This window comes from Amblyomma mixtum, chromosome 10, assembly GCF_055824585.1.
Source record: "Amblyomma mixtum isolate Tamu chromosome 10, ASM5582458v1, whole genome shotgun sequence".
In the NCBI taxonomy this organism is placed as follows: Eukaryota; Metazoa; Arthropoda; class Arachnida; order Ixodida; family Ixodidae; genus Amblyomma; species Amblyomma mixtum.
Window position 1 is genome coordinate 48,657,404 of NC_143021.1, and position 17,108 is coordinate 48,674,511.

Below are 17,108 nucleotides of genomic sequence, written 5' to 3' on the forward strand. Positions count from 1 at the left end.
ACCGGTTGCTGCGTGGTCTTGGCGACGCTCGCAGCTGAAGCCGATGCCGACGCCAGGGTCGCCGATGGGAGGGTGTGGCTGGCTGGTGACGGGAAGCGCGCGTCGTCCGCACCTCCAGGAGTAGTCGTTCCTGACACCTGGCCGCACGTCAAGTCGCCTGTCAGGCGAAGCGGCGTGACTTTGTCCGGTACGTCCACCAGGTCGCCCGACGCCACGCTCGACTCATCGCCGCTGCTGCTCTCGGTGTTGAAGGAAGCTGTGCGGGGTAGCGGCGGCAAGGGTTCCGCGAAAACAGCACCGAACGGCTCCACCTCGTTTGAAGGCGTCCCCTCGAGCTGCTCCTTCACGGGCACCTCCGTCGCGGGGGCGGGTTCGGGCTCCCTCGGGCGGCTGGTCGTTGGGTGCTCGTCGGCAACAGGCGTCCGGACGGTTGGTGGGCTCCGCGTTTCTGCGGCCACGTGGTCCTTACTCGGTTCCTTCCTCGAGGCGGCGGCCGCCGCATAGGACCGTGGCCGCAGGCAGTCCGCTGTGGCGTGGCTTCTACCGCAGCGCCTGCAAGCCGCTCCGCATCCGGCCGTGTCGTGGCCGAACACCTCGCAGCGAGCGCACCGCGGCGTTCGACACGCCGCGCCGATGTGGCCGTCCTGCCCGCAGCGGGAACGCACCTTCCGGACGCCTCGGTAGTCAAACATGACGCGGTGGCCCTGGACGGTCAAGAAGTTCGGCACCGCCTGCTTCATCTCGATCCGGACCACGCGCATCCCGTTGCCGACGTGACGACGGCCCTTGAGGACGGGGTGGGTGATGTCCAGCACCTTGCCGAAAGAGCTCAGTGCCGCTGCCAGCGCCGCGTCTCCCACGAACAGCGGCACACGAAAAGCCGTCACGTGGACCACGGCAGGACCCACGCAGGCTACTGGGACGGAAGTGCCGTTCACGTTGAAGGCGCCTTCCACGAGCATCTTCTCCGCCGCCGCAGCCGAGGCCATGGCGACGCAGAACTTCATGCCTCCATGGTGCTGGAGGCTCTCTAGCCCTTTCGGGCCGACAACCAACTCGATGCCGTCGACGATGTCGTCAGCTGTCGCGTCGGATGTAACTGTGAACGAAAAACAGTGCGCCTTTGGGGGCGGCGCACGGAACACCGGAGGGGCAGCAGGTCCCGGGCCTCCCATGACGTCACGGGCGGCCGGCTGGGCTGCTGCTTGAAGGCCAGGAAGTTGCCCGAGCACCGGCAAAGGCACGGCGCCTGGGCTGGGAGGCTGGTTGCGGATCCTCGGGGTCGCAGTGGATCCGAGGCCCGCCTGCACTTGTCAAAACTTCTCAGCAAGCCAGCGCCGAAAAAACTTCGCTGGTTCTGGACGAGCTCGGGCAGCAACAGGCGTGCTCGGCGGTCGTCGAACTACGAATGTCCGCCGCTCGCGGCATCGCTCAATTTAAAGCCGGCAAGGAAATTTCCAGATAACAGGTCAAGATCATCTACGGTAATCTGGAAAAACCTAGATGCAGCCTTTCATGGCTGCGAACAATCTAGATTAGTCTGGTCGCTTCTCGCGCCACGAACAAAAGTGATAACGACCCTTTCCTGCTGCCTAGAGCGTGAACGAACAAACACTGCAATGATACGTGGCAATATGATTGTGGTAATGTGTGTTCGCCAAGAGAGATCGCACCAGAGTGTTACACCGAGGTACTTGAACGATTGGACGCTTTCTATAGATGAGTTGGCAGCTGTATAGGAGAAAATAAGGGGGTTGCGTTGACGGTCAAATGAGACGAGTTTGCATTTTTTAGCGTTTAGTGTCATTAGCCAGAGGTCACACCATTCATGGACGCGGTTGAGGTCATTTTGAAGAGCCACTTGATCAGAAATGTTAGCAACGGTACGATAAATTACACAGTCGTCGGCGAATATGCGAATTTTACACGATACTTGTGGCGGCAGATCGATAATATATATTAAGAATAAAAGCGGGCCGAGCACAGCTCCCTGCGGAACGCCTGATGTTATTGGGAGAGCGCTTGAGTTGTGATTGTTAATAGAAACAAACTGAGAACGGCTATCTAGGAACTCTTTAATCCAGTCTAGAATATTGTCACATTGTAGTGACGGCAGTCCAGCGGTCAGGAATACATCAACAAGACTTGGAAACGAAGCTCTTTATTTGGACTGACTTGCGCCCGCAAAAGAACTGAATCGCTCGGCGGCGGTGTAGAAAGAGAAGTTTATTTTGTTCTGTGTTGACATAGAAAATACAAAACAAAACGGATGAACTTAATGCTCTGATGAGTCAAGCACATGCGCAGTGACGCAGCACTGAGCACGTCAGTAATGCAGTAAGAAAGCCGATACTCGACCGCCCTGCAGGACGATAAAGTATGTCGACCATTTGCGCAAGAACTCAGCCTTGCTCATTGACAGAGCGTCCACGCATGCTTGTTCAAAGAGGCGCGTGCGGAGGCGCTGCAACATTGGGAACATTGTTCTTTGCGGACGCCCATTTAAGGATGCCACTCCACGCTGCCGCCACAAAACGAACATGCCAACACACAAGAGCATATTTGTAAACAGTTCGCGTGAACTAGTGCGCGCTTCGAGGCGGGTTACAAACATTCGTGACACTAGTACCCAAAAGGTGCGCGCCACTACACAGTCGAACATTGCGTGCCGCAATGTTTCTAAGAGACCGCACTGCGGGCATCGGGCGGAGGGCGCCACGCCCCACGCCGCAAGGCGGTCTCTTGTGGGCAGGACCCGCCAGCCTCGCAGCCAGCCGATGTCCCTGACATCTGCAGGAAGCGCAGCTGAGGTCAGTTGGCGCCAGCGTGCCCGTCTCGTTTTCTGGAGTTGTTCGCGTGTCAGCTCAGCTACCGTTAGTGCTTCACACATCCTAGAGGGCGGGGTTTCATCAACATCCAGATCGGGCACGCTGGCAGACAACGACGCCAGTGTGCGACGCACGTTAACGAAAAATGCCGGCGGCCGCTCGGCTGCAGGGCCAACCACGCGTTGTGTAAAAAACACGTTACGCGCTGTACCCAGAAAGTATGTGAGGAGAGTTCTCCCGGGACAGTCTGGGTTGTGTACAAGATCTCGTACTCCTCGCAAGGCGAGCACATTGCACATGGTGCGGATACAAGGTATACCAAACCCACCCATGTACGATGGAAGGCGCATGAACATTCGTGACACAAGTTCGGTTTTGCCCGCCCAAACGAAAGAGCCACAGGCCGAGGTTAGCCTGCGAGCAAACGTGCGCGGTGGGTTTGCGACGCGGGCGACAAAAAAACATGCGGCTAGGAATGTGGACTTAACTAAATAGCAGCGCTCTGCCATTGAAAGGCGGAACGTTGACGCCACCGAGAGGCGTTTCTCAGCGTTCGTGCGGAGGTTAGTCCAGGTTTCGCGGGCTACTTCTCCGCTGGCGAGGAATACTACACCCAGGACTTTCACTCCCTGCACCCACTCCACCTCGCCCGCAAGGTTCGGTGTGAAGGTGCCAAACCTTAGTGCCTTGCTTTTTCCCCTGTTCAATAGGGCCCCTGATATCTCGCTGTACTCGAGAAACAGCCGCGAAAAAGCGGCGTAGCTATCCTCGTCCTTGAGGAAAAGCGACACGTCGTCGGCGTAGGCCGAAACTTTGATTTGGCCCTGGCCAGGCAGAGGGAAGCCGCGTATGGATGGACTGTCGTTAATGCGCCGGATGAGTGGATCCAGGCATAACACGAAGAATGTTGGGGAGAGAGGGCATCCTTGCCTTATGCCCCTGGTGACTGAGAAGGGAGCGCTCTGGTGGCCGTTTACGGAGAGACGAGCATTCAGATCTGCGTAAAGTAAGCGCAGCCTGCTGACAATTTGCGGAGGGAATCCGAAGGCTTCAAGGACTCCGAACAGATACGAGTGTTCACCCCGATCGAATGCTTTCGCCTGATCGAGTGAAACAAAACACCCGGTGAAGCCCATCCTGCTGGCAAATGTGAACAGGTCTCTTGTGAGTGCCAATGCAGAAAACACAGAGCGGTCAGGCACGCTGCTGGTTTGAGCACGGTGGATTAGGTGAGGCAGGATCGTCCGCATTCTTCTGTTTAGTAAAGATGCGACTATTTTGTAGTGTGTGTTTAAGAGGCTTATGGGCCGCCATGCTTGCGGGTCGGAGGGGTCACCGCCCGCTTTCGGAATGAGTATGATGCGACATTCGCGGAAAGAGTTCGGACGTAACCCATCCGCGAGAAAGCCGTTGACCATTTTCAGCAGTGCTCCTTGGATCTGGTAAAAAAACGTTGAATAACACATGTTGGAATGCCGTCTGGACCGGGGGCAGAGGCTGCATTCATACTCTGCAGGATGGCGTGCAGCTCTTGGCTTGTGGCTGGTGCGCAAAGGTTTTCATGCAGCTCTTCAGCTACTCGTGGCAAGTTTCCAAAAAAGCTTTGTAGAAGCCCGTCATAACCGTCTTGAAGATTTAGCCAACTGTCCGTAGAGAACAGGTTCGAGAAGTGACTTGCGAAGATCGTGCAGATATCGGACGCGGTTTTGCTTTGAGTGCCGTCTGGGAGTGTCACGAAAGGCACAGCAGCGGGAGCGAATTCCTCTGCCGTGCCTGCGCGTACGTGTCGTATCACAGCCGGGTCTGATATAGGCCGCCCGAGCTGGTGTGCGCGACTAGCTGCCCGTGATGACTGGCAGAGCAACACGTGGTAACGTGCTTTGAGTAGGCTCAGGTAATCGCTCATGGCAAAGGTTAAGGGTGCTCCCCTTTGCACTATACGGATGCGCTTGAGGGTGTCATTCAGTGCATGATTTTCCCGGCGTCTGCGGTCTTGACCGGCTGCCACCAGAGTTGCCTGCCAACGAGCCTTGAGTGTGTCCCATGAATCAGTCGCGACGAAGCTCTTGCACGATGCGGCCAACGCCGTACGCAGCGACGCCACGCTTTCCGTGTCCGCCAGTAGGCTCGTGTCCATTGTAGTGCCGGAACCCACATTTCGCTGGCTAGCCTCTCTGGAAACAAGCGCTGCGCGCCCGCCGTCGCTCACAGCAGGCCCAGACTCTCTCGGACATGTCGCGACGTGCAGTGTGACTCATCCAGCCACGCCGGCGCCGACACGGACCCTTCCTCCTCCCCGCCTCTCCGTCGGTGTGGGCTCCTCCGACGCGTCGCCGGTAGTCGCCTCTCGACCATTGGAGGATTTGAACGGCTGGCTGCCGTAACCGTTACCAGCGGCTTTAAAAGCGGAGCCGCGCTGAACCCGAGCAGCAGACGGGCAGCAGAAGAGCCTTCACGCCGGAGCTACGCTCGCCGCCGGGGCCGCCCTTCTTTGTGCTAGCCCGTGGTGCTCTTGGCCCTTGTATCATGTAAAAGTCCATAAAAGTCATTTTACTCACCGTCGCCCCGACCGTTTCCTGGCTCGGACACCCAGTCCCAACAGTGGTGGCAGCGGTGGGATGCCCCAGTCCCAACAGTGGTGGCAGCGGTGGGATGCCCCAGTCTCAACAGTGGATGGCAGCTGCGGGATCGACCGGCGTCAGCTACCTCGGCGCGTTGAGTGCCTGATGTTTTCCCCTCAATTCGCCAGACTGCTCTAGCACACGTGATTGTAGTCTAGAGTAGGGCTGTGTGTGTAGCACTGTAGAGAGCTTTGCTGTTTCGAGCCAAGTTGTAGCGCTTTGAAACGAAAGCTGGTGCAGAGGGAGTAAACGAGGCGTTTTGGAAAGAATTACTTGCGCGTGTCATGCATGCTAGTAGCGCTATAGTAGTGAACCGCAAGGGAATTCTAAGGAAAGGGCAAACTACAAGAGGCTATTGTGCGCGATGGAGAACTTCAAAGTGAAGGAACTCATCGAAATTTGTGAAGAGTTGAGCATTGATTTGGGCCCCGCAAAACAAAAGCATGCGATTCTTGAGGTCATGCGGAAGGAGAATGTAACGGCTGAGGAAGCTTATGAGGCCTGGGAAGAGATCACAGAACGCCGTGAGCGCGAAGAGGCAGAAAAACAGAAGCAGCTTGAGATAAAACGGCGTGCTCACGTCAGGAAACTAAGGGGCCTCGAGCTTGAAGCGCATGAGATGAGTTTCGAGAGATATGAAACATTATCCGTTCTGAATGAGACTAATAGTCGGCAGCTGAGAGACAGGCCGCAACCCTTCGTGATCGCCGAAGATATGGCGAAATATTTGGCGGAATTCGAGCGCGTCTGCGAGAGAAAGCGCGTTGAGCGGAATGGTTGGGCACAGATGTTGGTAGCCCTGCTTTCCAGCGAAGCGTATGACGTTGTCAAGCGCCTGTTGGACGGCGGATTGGCAGACTACGATGGGCTGAAAAGCTTCTTACTGGCGAAATATACCGTGTCACCGCTGGACCTTCGCCAAAGGTACCTGCGAGAGAATAGCACCCCATCGTTTAACGATTTTCCCTACCAGTTTAAAGCCGACATTTTAGAGTGGCTCGAAAATGCTGAAGGTTCGGAGGATCGTGACACAGAGGTAGAGTGCGTAGCTGTAGTGCAGACCTGCCAGTGCAGCACAGAGGAACGTAGTCCGTACTTGGCAGATGTAACTGCTGTAACAGTGGGAATTGCCCCGCATTCGCCAACCGAGAAAACCTCTATACCATCAGATAAGGTAGTCACAGCATCGGACGATGCACTTACAGAGGTCTCACCCATTGAAATTGTGGCGGAGTTACCGGAAAACGGATCTCCTAGCGTGTCGAAAGCAGGAGAAGTTGCCGAAGAGGGCAAAGAGGACGTCCGTCTGGACATGAATGAAAACGCCTGCGCCGACGCTAGCGAAGTAAACGAGGATGACACACCGCGTTGTGCAGCGCGTTCTGCAGAAATGCAGAAACCCGACGCTTACGATCCACGTAAGCGGGTGCACGTAGAGTTTGCGGACGCTGAGTTGAGCGTTAGTGTTTCTGGCGAGCAATGCAAAACGAGTCCCGTGCTTTCGCACTGCTCTGAGTTTTGCGATATTCCAGAAAGCAGCTGCAGTAGCGAGAACACCGCGACTGAGTGCAGAGCTGACCCTCATCCGAAATTGGCTGAAACGCGTCAGGAGCACGACGAGAGCTGCGTGTCAGCAGTAAAGTCAGGAGAAAACACTGGTTTGTCCGCGCCTGTAGAAGCTAAGGTGCTGGACGACAGTGGAGTACAGAACCTCCCAGACGACATGGGAGCAGCAGACGTCGTTCCATCCAAGAAAGATGAGGACGAATCTGCACTCGTAGAGGCTGACGAGAAAGAACGCTGTTTGGAGGAGGCTAGTAAAGGCGCCAAAGACAGGCTTGATCTAGGTAGCGCAGGTGAATCGGCTGACAATCAGAGCGGTATTGTCAGACAGCAGGAACCTAGGCTACGGAAGCAGCATGTGCTTTCGAAGAACCAGCTAGCGAAACAGTATTGCCATCGTAAAATGAAAGGAAAGCACAAGAAAGAAAGCTGCAACCGAAAGGAAAGGCACCGCCAGTTCAGTAATGTGAGCTATCGCCACAAGGTGATAGCGAAACAAGAGAAGCAGTGCTGCCGTCGAAAGGAGAGGAAAGGCAAACTCAAGAGAGAGAGCTGTCATCGAAAGACAGTGAAAGGCAGGCAAAAGAAAGAGTGGTGCCACCGAGAGATGAAAGGCAGGCATAAGAAAGACGGGCGCTGCCGAAAAGAGAGAAAGGGCAAGCCCGTGGAGACGGGTTGCCACCATCGGAAGCGCCAACGTCGCCGGCAAAATGACTCTAGTAAAGTCAGTCACGTTGTTAGCCCTGAAACTATAGTCAGAATCAGAGCTAACGAAGTGTTCGAGCCGTCGCTATCGCGCAAAGCGAAGCGCATCAGTGTGTCAGGGCACATAGATCTGAGCAGTCGAATAAACTGCAAAAAGAAATCGTAAGAACATTCGCGCGGGAAAAAGTATCTTGGGAGGAAACCGAGATACAAGAGAGCGCTGCCCGTGAGGCGAAAAATTCAGTAGCGGGACAAGTGTGAATTTTGCCGCCAGCACGGCGAGAGCGAGACGCACAAAGGCGCGTGCTCTCATGCAGGCTCTTTCTTCCCGCTGCAGTCACGGGAGAAACCGCGCTCCCACAAAAAGCGGCACGCGCGCGCAGAGAAAACGCGAGGACGGCTCAAAAAGCGAAAGATTGTACGAGGCCGCAGTGACAGGGGCAAGAAAATTTGCAAGAAACCGTCTAAGCGCCCGACCAAGTACGGTTATCGCGATGGGAAGCTGCGTGTCAGGATAGCGCTCTCCAGTACGCGTAAAATCAACAGGCTGGGTAGAGGCGAACCACACATCGAGCGGAAAGGCAAACGGGTGCGCGAGAAAGTCAAGACTCGTGCAAGGTCTGACTTGCCCCCACGAACAGAGAGAAAGAAAGAAAGGTCCCACCGGAAGCGTTGCGCACTCGCTACGGAACGTCGCGACTGGCGCGCGAAGCGCAAAAAAAGGGACAAGTCGCAAGTGAGTGAAAGCGAATCGCTCTCGTACTGTACCTCCCGCAGAAACTGGACAGACAAGTACAGAGAGAGAGAAAAGCGCGTATACCGCGAAAGAGGCAGAGACATTAGCTACCACGGTAGCAGAGAGAGAGAAAAGCGCAGCCAAAGCGAAACAGGCAGAGTCATTAGCTTCCGCGGTAACGGGTGTCGTTTAACTGAGTTAAACGCTGGCGTAGACGCACTAAGACGTGTGTTCTAAGCAAGGCTGCCTTCGCCTCCTCGTGACCTGCATTTTGTCTCTTCGCCAACCGCTGTTAAGTTCGCTCGCAGATCGGGGAAAAATTGATATCCTCATTTGTGGCCTCAGCTGAGTGTTTTCCTGGCCGAGTGATCTCAAGAGAGCGAATTTATTTTGCATTCATTTCATTCCGAGTGTTTCATGTGTTTGACACTTTGTCTGAGTTAATTACTTTGGAGTTCTTGTATCCCACATGTGTCTCTTGTAGAAGAGGGAACAAAAGGGGGACACAAAATATAGCCAGCGCAGTTTTTGTGACTTGAAGTCTGGTGTTCTGACGGGTGACGGAGGGCACTTGCTCGTGTTGGGTGTTGCCTGTTGTCGGTCGGTTCTTGGCAACATGCAGAACGATCAACGACCGATGCTGAGAAGCAAGCTCTTCCGAAGGACCGAGCGAAGCTGATCCAACAAAACTTGGGAAGGGCCTAGTTGGTACATGATGTTGTGAAGGTAAAGGATGCGCAATCAAAGGACGAACCACGAAGAAAGACACAGGGACACACACAAGCGCACTAACAACTGTTTATTTCTTCCTTGAAACGCTTACTTATACACCTGGCCACGCATGCTCAAACGCAATCTCTAACCACAATAGTCATGCCAACGGCTGTTAACGCAGACGCGAACGCAAAAAGTTGATTTCGGCAACATACAGAGCCACGGACGTGTCACTGATACAATCTACCGCGTTTTCCTTTATGTGGAAAGCTTCCAAAGCCAGCCGCGCTTGTTCATTTTTACTTTTTCCCAGTATCACGGTCTCGTCAAGTCGCGGTGCGCAATTGCGGCAAGAACTAAGATGGGACACAAGGTGTGCCCCTTTGTCTGTGTTGTTCCTGACTTTATTCGCATGTTCCCTGAGTCGCTCGTTTATGCACCGCCCTGTCTGCCCGATGTAGGTCTTACCACATGAAAGAGGGAAGGAGTATACCACCCCTGTGGCGCAAGGGATGTAGGTAGACCCGTGCCTGATTAGGCATCCACTCCTTCTATCACCGCACGTGCGGGCGCACAGCTTCGCCATTTTATTCGGCGCAGAAAACGCCAGAGGGACACCGTGCCTGCCTGCAACTCTCTTGAGGTGATGAGACACCTTATGCAGATATGGCACCACCACAGGCCTGAACGCTTCGCGTTCACTCGTCCCTCTCATACTTGGCGTACCGGTCTTCATCTTTCGTATCAGGGCCTCGGCAACCGCCGTCAAGAGCGACATAGGGAAACCTGCTGCCGAAACCTGCTGACAATCAGGTCCGCCGGCTTTCGGCAGCAGGTTTCCCTATGTCGCTCTTGACGGCGGTTGCCGAGGCCCTGATACGAAAGATGAAGACCGGTACGCCAAGTATGAGAGGGACGAGTGAACGCGAAGCGTTCAGGCCTGTGGTGGTGCCATATCTGCATAAGGTGTCTCATCACCTCAAGAGAGTTGCAGGCAGGCACGGTGTCCCTCTGGCGTTTTCTGCGCCGAATAAACTGGCGAAGCTGTGCGCCCGCACGTGCGGTGATAGAAGGAGTGGATGCCTAATCAGGCACGGGTCTACCTACATCCCTTGCGCCACAGGGGTGGTATACTCCTTCCCTCTTTCATGTGGTAAGACCTACATCGGGCAGACAGGGCGGTGCATAAACGAGCGACTCAGGGAACATGCGAATAAAGTCAGGAACAACACAGACAAAGGGGCACACCTTGTGTCCCATCTTAGTTCTTGCCGCAATTGCGCACCGCGACTTGACGAGACCGTGATACTGGGAAAAAGTAAAAATGAACAAGCGCGGCTGGCTTTGGAAGCTTTCCACATAAAGGAAAACGCGGTAGATTGTATCAGTGACACGTCCGTGGCTCTGTATGTTGCCGAAATCAACTTTTTGCGTTCGCGTCTGCGTTAACAGCCGTTGGCATGACTATTGTGGTTAGAGATTGCGTTTGAGCATGCGTGGCCAGGTGTATAAGTAAGCGTTTCAAGGAAGAAATAAACAGTTGATAGTGCGCTTGTGTGTGTCCCTGTGTCTTTCTTCGTGGTTCGTCCTTTGATTGCGCATCCTTTACCTTCACAACATCGAAGCTGATCCAGTCACCTGGGCGACCAAGCTGCGGAGCAGTCCTGACGAGCGGGACCTGTTCACGGAAAGGAGCCTGGATCTACCTGCGGCTGAACACCGGACGAGACCTTGGAGGAGCCTGGCGTACGAGCGCGCCCCGCATCCGAGCCACGCGGAAGTAGCTCGTCTTCGTGGCGCATTGTCTGGCGGCGGTGGTGCGGTAGTGCCGGAACCCACATTTCGCTGGCTAGCCTCTCTGGAAACAAGCGCTGCGCGCCCGCCGTCGCTCACAGCAGGCCCAGACTCTCTCGGACATGTCGCGACGTGCAGTGTGACTCATCCAGCCACGCCGGCGCCGACACGGACCCTTCCTCCTCCCCTCCTCTCCGTCGGTGTGGGCTCCTCCGACGCGTCGCCGGTAGTCGCCTCTCGACCATTGGAGGATTTGAACGGCTGGCTGCCGTAACCGTTACCAGCGGCTTTAAAAGCGGAGCCGCGCTGAACCCGAGCAGCAGACGGGCAGCAGAAGAGCCTTCACGCCGGAGCTACGCTCGCCGCCGGGGCCGCCCTTCTTTGTGCTAGCCCGTGGTGCTCTTGGCCCTTGTATCATGTAAAAGCCCTTGTACATAGTGTACATAAAAGTCATTTTACTCACCGTCGCCCCGACCGTTTCCTGGCTCGGACACCCAGTCCCAACAGTGGTGGCAGCGGTGGGATGCCCCAGTCCCAACAGTGGTGGCAGCGGTGGGATACCCCAGTCCCAACACCATGCGCCACGTAACAGTACGTGGGGTGTCCTCACCAAAGTCGAGCCTGACTGACAAGGGGTGGTGATCGGAAATCACCGGCGTGCCTGCAGGGAACTCGAGAACTTCGCAACTAACGACAAAAGAAGCGAGCTCTGTTGGAAAATAGAATTTGTCTATCCGACTGGCTGAGTGCGCTCTCTCCCACGTCGCTCCAAAGGCATCCCCGTGAAGCTGCACCCACGCGTCAGACAAGCGGAACTGAGTCACGAGATCGCGTAGCGCGGGGGCACCGGAATAACGGCGACCATGACCCGGTCCGCGGACGTCACGGTCGATGTTAAGTACACAATTGAAGTCACCGACGATGAAAGTGGGGTAAGGATCAAGGAAGAAGGAGTCGAGGCGCTCAAAAAAATCTGAACTACTAGTCTGCCGTGCTGGCGCATATACAACCAACGCACGTACCCGCTGCTGGTTTAGTGTGAGGTCGACAGCAAGAGTGCGGCCGTCGAGCCCGAAGGTGCAATGAGCACCCGCGCGCAGGAAGGGGTTTACAAAAACGACACCAACTCCGCACATGTGAGAAACATTCAACGAAAAAAAGCAAAAACAGAAAACCGGGTGGTGAAATTCAGCACATCAAGTGAAGTACGGAAGTTGCATTCCTGTAAAAAAAGGATGTCGGCGCCCCTAGCCCTGGCAAAGTGCATCACCTCTCTCTGTCTGTATACGGATTGAAATCCCCGAACATTCAGGGAGAGGAGATGCACAACCGCCATGACTGCTAAGAGCACCGACGGCATAACATACAACCTAAAGAGCGCTGCCATGGGCGGCGCTTGACCCGCGCGGCACTTTTTTACTACAACGTTCGTTAACTGTCCCTTCAGATTCCGATGATTTGGGGTGGGCACGTTTGAAGTCTGGTCGGGAAAAGTCCACGTTTTCGGGGTCGTCGGCGCTTGTGGCCTCGCTCACCGGTTGCTGCGTGGTCTTGGCGACGCTCGCAGCTAAAGCCGATGCCGCCGCCAGGGTCGCCGATGGGAGCGTGTGGCTGGCTGGTGACGGGAAGCGCGCGTCGTCCGCACCTCCAGGAGTCGTCGGTCCTGACACCTGGCCGCACGTCAAGTCGCCTGTCAGGCGAAGCGGCGTGACTTTGTCCGGTACGTCCACCAGGTCGCCCGACGCCAAGCTCGACTCATCGCCGCTGCTGCTCTCGGTGTTGAAGGAAGCTGTGCGTGGTAGCGGCGGCAAGGGTTCCGCGAAAACAGCACCGAACGGCTCCACCTCGTTTGTAGGCGTCCCCTCGAGCTGCTCCTTCACGGGCACCTCCATCGCGGGGGTGGGCTCGGGCTCCCTCGGGCTGCTGGTCGTAGGGTCCGCGTCGGCAGCAGGCGTCCGGACGGTTGGTGTGCTCCGCGTTTCTGCGACCACGTTGTCCTTGCTCGGTTCCTGTCTCGAGGCGGCGGCCGCCGCATAGGACCGTGGTCGCAGGCAGTCCGCTGTGGCGTGGCTTCCACCGCAGCGCCTGCAAGCCGCTCCGCATCCGGCCGTGTCGTGGCCGAACACCTCGCAGCGAGCGCACCGCGGCGTTCGACACGCCGCGCCGATGTGGCCGTCCTGCCCGCAGCGGGAACACACCTTCCGGACGCCTCGGTAGTCAAACATGACGCGGTGGCCCTGGACGGTCAAGAAGTTCGGCACCGCCTGCTTCATCTCGATCCAGACCACGCGCGTCCCGTTGCCGACGTGACGAGGGCCCTTGAGGACGGGATGGGTGATGTCAAGCACCTTGCCGTAGGAGCTCAGTGCCGCTGCCAGCGCCGCGTCTCCCACGAACAGCGGCACACGAAAAGCCGTCACGTGGACCACGGCAGGACCCACGCAGGCTACTGGGACGGAAGTGCCGTTCACGTTGAAGGCGCCTTCCACGAGCATCTTCTCCGCCGCCGCAGCCGAGGCCATGGCGACGCAGAACTTCATGCCTCCATGGTGCTGGAGGCTCTCTAGCCCTTTCGGGCCGACAACCAACTCAATGCTGTCGACGATGTCGTCAGCTGTCGCGTCGGAAGTAACTGTGAACGAAAAACAATGCTCCTTTGGGGGCAGCGATCACTGCAGCATCGCAAGTGTTTAGGTTCATGGCGGGAACAAGGTGGGGTAGCAACTGCCGATCAATGCTTCTGCTTGAAAAATCCTACGTTGAAGGAACCTTGCGCTACTGTCTACCAGTGTTTCAAAGATTATCTACATCAAGCAATAAGTCTCTCGTTGCCGCACGGAACAACTGCCTGCGAATATGCCTTGGCCTCCCAAAGGGTTCCTCTGCATCAGGAACAGTAGCGGAGGCAGGATGTCTCCCACTAGAGGTGATTGCCGCCCAGGAAACTATGCGTACCCATCTCCGCCACGTTCTTCAAGGGAAGAAGCACTTCCTGCACCGTGTCCACCTAACTCACAGCAACTCTAGCTTTGGCCAGGCAGTGCAGCTCCTGCCCATCCCTACTATTAATCAGCCACAGAAACTACTACCTCTGGCCTTTCCTCCATGGACACTTTCTCCTCTAAAGGTGAAGAAGTTTGTTCCAGGTGTGAATGCAAAGAGCCGCATGCCACAGGCAGCGCTTCTGCAAACTACTCTCGCCTACTTAACGGAGGAATATAGGCAGCACACCCATATCTTCACCGATGGTTCAACTACTAAAGAAACCTCTTCATGTGGCCTTTATGTGCCCTCAACAGGCCATGCCCTTTCTTACCGGCTTCAGCGGAGGACATCCTCTACGACAGCTGAGCTTCACGGCATTAAGGAAGCTGTTTCTTACATCCTGCGCCGAACCACCGACCGTTGGTTTATCTTCACCGATTCGAAAGCATCTCTCCAGATCCTGGCCAACCTGCTGAAGAAAACGAATCACCAGCCAGTTTCCCTGGACATCGGATATCTACATCATTTAGCTATTGCCGCAGGCCACTGCATAACATTTCAGTGGGTACCTGCTCACTGTGGCATTCAGGCTAATGAAAAAGCAGATGAAGCGGCCCGTAAGGGCCATCAACATCGGAGATACATTAGAACTTTTTTTACGAAATCTGATGCGTCCCAGGTGGCAAAAAGTTTTGCTTCCGAAGAAATGTATCGGCTTTGGAGTTTGCCGCAATATCAGTACCAATTTCTTCACTCAATCGACCCACATCTTAGATCAAGACTCTCGCCCAGAATTCCTCGACATCTGGAAACACTTTATCATCGACTTCGTCTTAATGCTGCATATACAAACGGCTTACGATACCGTTTTAGACAAATGGACAGTCCGCAATGTGACAACTGTGCCGCGATAGAAACTGTTGAGCATATCTTGCTTGAGTGCCCTGCATATGCTAACGAGCGTGCGTACTATGAACATTGCATGCAGAAGCTCTGCTCAGTGCCCCTTACAATGGACAAAGTTTTAGGTCCCTTAGCCTGCCTTAGGCAACAGAGACTTGCAATGACTTTTCTATTCACATATTTAAAAGACATTGGACATCTCGATAAGCTTTAAATTCACTTGCACGTCACCTTCATGCATTCTTCATGCAGTGAACTTCGTTAGCCCATTTGACGGACTATGCACTCCATCACTCCATAGGTTACATCAATACTCGCCATTGCATCCTTAGTACCCATTTCATGGCCGCATTTTATCTTCGTTTTTTTTTTACCTCTTCCACTCTGCTCTCCTGTCTATATCTCCCAAATTCCCCTCCCTACGCAGAGTAGCATGCCAGCGATCTTTAAACGCCGCCTAAATTATCTGCTCTTCATTAAAGAGTCTCTCTTTCTCTCTCTCGCACGGAACACCGGAGGGGCAGCAGGTCCCGCGCCTCCCATGACGTCACGGGTGGCCGGCTGGGCTGCTGCTTGCACAAACCTTCACGCAGTTTGCCCGAGCACCTGCAAAGGCACGGTGCCTGGGCAGGGAGGCTGGTTGCGGTACCTCCGGGTCGCAGTGGATCCGGAGCCCGCCTGCACTTATCGTTGAAACTTATCAGGAAGCCAGCGCCGAAAAAACTTCGCTGGTTCTGGACGAGCTCGGGCGTAGAAAGAGAAGTTTATTTTTTTCTAATGTCAACAAAAAAATACAAAGCAAAACTGCTGAACTCAATGCTCTGATTAGTCAACCACATGCGCAGTGACGCAGCACTGAGCCCGTCAGTAAGGCAGTAAGAATGCCGACACTCGACCGCCGCTCAGGACGATAAAGCATGTCGACCATTTGCGCAAGAACTCAGCCTCACTCATTGTCAGTACGTCCACGCATGCTTGCTCAAAGAGGCGCGCGCGGAGGCGCTGCAACATTGGAAACATTGCTCTTTGCGGACGCCCATTTAAGGAAGCCGCTCCACGCTGCCGCCACAAAACGAACATGCCGGCACACAAGAGCATATTTGTAAACAGTTCGCGTGAACTAGAGCGCGCTTCGAGGCGGGTTACGAACATTCGTGACACTAGTACCCAAAAGGTGCGCGCCACTACACAGTCGAACATAGCGTGCCGCAATGTTTTTAAGAGACCGCATTGCGGGCATCGGGCGGAGGGCGCCACGTCCCACTCCGCAAGGCGGTCTCTTGTGGGCAGGACCCGCCAGCCCCGCAGCCAACCGAAGTCCCTGACATCTGCAGGAAGCGCAGCTGAGGTCAGTTGGCGCCAGCGTGCCCGTCTCGTTTTCTGGAGTTGTTCGCGGGTCAGCTCAGCGACCGTTAGTGCTTCACACATCCTGGAGGGCGGGGTTTCATCAACATCCAGATCGGGCGCGCTGGCAGTCAACGACGCCAGTGTGCGACGCACGTTAACGAAAAATGCCGGGGGCTGCTCGGCTGTAGGGCCAACCACGTGTTGTGTAAAAAACACGTTACGCGCTGTACCCAGAAAGTATGTGAGGAGTGTTCTCCCGGGATAGTCTGGGTTGCGTACAAGATATCGTACTCCTCGCAAGGCGAGCACATTGCACATGGTGCGGATACAAGGTATACCAAACCCACCCATGTACGATGGAAGGCGCATGAACATTCGTGACACAAGTTCGGTTTTGCCCGTCCAAACGAAAGAGCCACAGGCCGAGGTTAGCCTGCGACCAAACGTGCGCGGTGGGTTTGCGACGCGGGCGACAAAAAAACATGCGGCTAGGATTGTAGACTTAACTATATTGCCACAATCTTGGGCACTCTCGTGGCACCGTCTTCCGGCCGAACTGCCTTGACCGCTATTCTGGCTAGTCTTAGCCATGGTGGCGGGCGGTGTCTTCTTCTTCGTCGTCTCTTCTGTGTGGTGCCCTCGGGAGTCCGCTGCTGCCTGGTGCTTCACAGCAAAGCGTGTCCTGGCCGTCCCGACTGTCTAGCCGTGACAATATAGCAGCGCTCTGCCATTGAAAGGCGGAAAGTTGACGCCACCGAGAGGCGTTTCTCAGCCTTCGTGCGGAGGTTAGTCCAGGTTTCGCGGGCTACTTCTCCGCTGGCGAGGAATACTACTCCCAGGACTTTCACTCCCTGCACCCACTCCACCTCGCCCGCAAGGTTCGGTGTGAAGGTGCCAAACCTTAGTGCCTTG